The sequence below is a fragment of the Camelina sativa genome, chromosome 9 (assembly GCF_030686135.1).
Source record: "Camelina sativa cultivar CO46 ecotype springtype chromosome 9, ASM3068613v1".
Lineage (NCBI taxonomy): Eukaryota > Viridiplantae > Streptophyta > Magnoliopsida > Brassicales > Brassicaceae > Camelina > Camelina sativa.
In genome coordinates this window covers 10,830,900-10,834,322 of record NC_141888.1, presented here as the reverse complement: position 1 = coordinate 10,834,322, position 3,423 = coordinate 10,830,900, and positions in this window count along the sequence as shown.

Genomic DNA, 3,423 nt, shown 5'->3' with positions numbered 1-3,423 from the left:
AACTTTGATTTATGTTAAAAAAAAATTATAATCCATATATTATTAAAATATAAAATAGTTAAAACCCTCTAAATTCCCTAATAAGCAAAAAAAATTGAAGAAGTGAGTCTTCTATTTGCGAGTCCTCTTCCTTGGTCTCCTATAAATCAGTTAGTTTAAACATGAAAATAATATTATAAACGGAATTCTATAATGTTTTCATCTAATATATAGCATGAACAGATAGGATAATCTTACAATTCCATCATCTTCGCCACCTGAGGAACTTGCGAATTGAGTTTTATTTGCGTACAAACTGTAGAAGATATACTTCTTTTTCATGCAAAATTATAACAGAAACTATCATCAAATTTTATGTATACCTTGGAAAACTTCAATTAGAGCCCATCGAATAACACAAACCAAGCGATCACCCCGGAAATATTTTAAAGTATCGTAGAATTTTGCAGCCGATGTTTCAAATAATTCACACTTTATTAGGGTTCCACTAAAATTTCAAGAATTTAAACTTTATGTTTCAATATACTTCAAAATTATAATTATGTATAATATATAAATATATTTATATGAGTATTATAATTTACGTGAAATCACGAAGATCAAAAGATATTTTGTGGTTAGTTGAGTAATCCTCTGCTCTATTATTTATTTCAAGATTTTCTTAAGTACTTTGCATCTCATCGTCCTCTTCATCTTCCTCTAAATCTTGGACATATTTATCCTCATTATGATCATCGTTATCACTATTTTCTGGCTGGTATTCGCCCTCATCATCAGTTTCTTCTTCAGTATCACCCTCTTCTTCATCCATTGTATCATAACAAATATCATCTTCCTCATTACTTGCTTCTTGTATATAATCATCATCGTCCTGATCTCCAATATCACTGTCATCATCAGATTCTTCAAAGACTGTGCAATCTAATTCTGAGTGATCATGATAAGAAGTGTTTTTCTTTGTATCTGAACCAAATCGACTGTAATACTTGAACAACATATGGATATTATCACTTTCTGTTACGTCCACATGTTTTTCAGGATTCTCCGACAGCTTGATTTCATCTGTTTGTTGTAATTTCCTGAAATTACAGCTGAATTCCCCAACATTGACAACCTCACCGATGAGGTCTGTATAAAATTAAAATTAGTTCAAATACAAAGATTTACAAATAATTATTGAAAATTAATATTAAAATAACGAAATTATTCCTCACCCACTAAGTAATCTTCACATTGGGTACCATCATTAATGAGTTTGAAATCGACGAAATCATAGAAATCTTCCCCTCCAACAATTGAATTCTCTTTGATCTTGGTATTATACAAAATTACAATTTTGTAACGATGTGTGAAAGCCAAACATGAACCATTCTGCTCAACAACCTTAAAGTCTTCGAAATCGAGTCAATCACCAACCTTGAACTTTGAGACAAAACGATCATAAACATCTCCACGAAAGGAACATTGGACCTTTACACCCTAATAAAACATAGTATTAATAATTGTCGCATAATACAATTTTATATGTCAAAACAATATTCTAAAAACCTTGTAATTTTAAACTTTCAGGTATAAATGCATATACGCTTTATTTTTGAAATATATAATGAGCTTATGATTAGAATAAAGTAAATACCTTAATATCAGATAAAACCATCTCCAAACTTGGACCTTTCTTTTCCCACAGTCACAAGACCTTCACACGAATTTTCCATTCATATTTTGAAGAGTTTAAACGCGAAACATCATCGAAAAGGCTATACCTAACCATAGTTCTGATGTTTTTTTGTTTTCTTCTTTGATTTAGGTTGAAAGTCAAAAGAGTCGAATAGACGTATTTATATATGTAATTTAATATATATATAATTTACATTTTTTTTTAAAGTGATATTTAAAAATATATGCTTAGCAGGTCATTTAACTAATCTGTATAGATCTCCAGACATAAATATATTTATATTTCCCATTATTTTAGAGATAAATAGTAAACTTCTTAATGTTTTTCATTACGGATTTTAATGCGTATTTTACATTTTCTATTTTTATATTAATCGTGATAATACACCATATTCTATTTTGTTTTAAATATAGAAGACTTCTTAAGTTTATCCACCCTACTTTAAATAATGTAAACTTAACAACCTTAGATTAACAACATTAGATTAACTTAACAATAATCTTCAAATTATTGAACATAATATTTATCACATTTTAAAAAATATTAGCTATCAATATGGCATTTCACTGATTTATTCAGATTTACATAATGATCAAGAACTTTAGTAACCGGTCGATTATATTGTTAATAATTGTATTTAACTATTTTTTTATTTTTGGTCGACATTATAAAGTACGGTATTTTTTAAATAATAAAATAATTAAATCTTTAAAATATTTATACTTCATAAAATATTCATCCATCTAAAACAATATCCAAAACAGCAATTATAAGATATCATAACATTCATCATACTATTCTCTAAATATCATTCTTATCTTCTCTTCACGCCAGAATATTTGCTACGACACCAATCATTTCTTCTTCCATATGCAGATTATTTACATTAACTTAACAATATTCTTCAAAAATATTTAACATAATATTTATCACATTTTTTTAAAATAATAGTTATCAATATAGCATTTCATTGATTTATTCAAATTTACATGATGATCAAGAAGCTTAGTATCCGGTGGTTTGTATTGTTAATAATTGTATTTCACAATTTTTATTTTTAGTCGACATTATAAAAGTACGGTATTTTTAATTATTAAAATAAATAAACCTTGAAAATATGTCTATTTCATAAAATAATCATCCATCTAAAACGATATCCAAAAAACAGCAATTATAACATCTCATAACATTCATCCTACTATTCTCTAAATTTCGTCCTTCTCCTCTCTTCAAGCCAGAATATTTGCTACGACACCAATCATTTATTCTTCCATATGCAGTCTATTTTTAAAATAATAACAATGTTATCTATTAGATCTAATAGAAATTTAATGAGAATATTTTTTAGGTACTTACCGTGTATTTTAAATGGAAAGGAAACGACTTAGATTCTTTGCGATTAATAGCTTCTCTGCAGATAATAACAAAAAATAGGGTTAGGGTTAAAGAATTACGAATAAATGCTAGTATAATGTTTATATAAAAGTATTAATATCAGGATGACATTTAACACAAATTGTTTCCGTATTAATACCAAATTAAGCAATTAGTAACAAACGTTAGAAGATGATTCAAACAGAGAATTAGGGTCAAGTCTGCTTTTTTAACATAAACTACTACCGAACAATAGCCGAAAGACGTTGTATTGCTAACTCTGCATCTCTAATTTGTTGATTAATCACACTAAATGATGTTATATCTGAGAAACTAAGAGTAGATAATTTTAAACAATAAAAAATCATTTA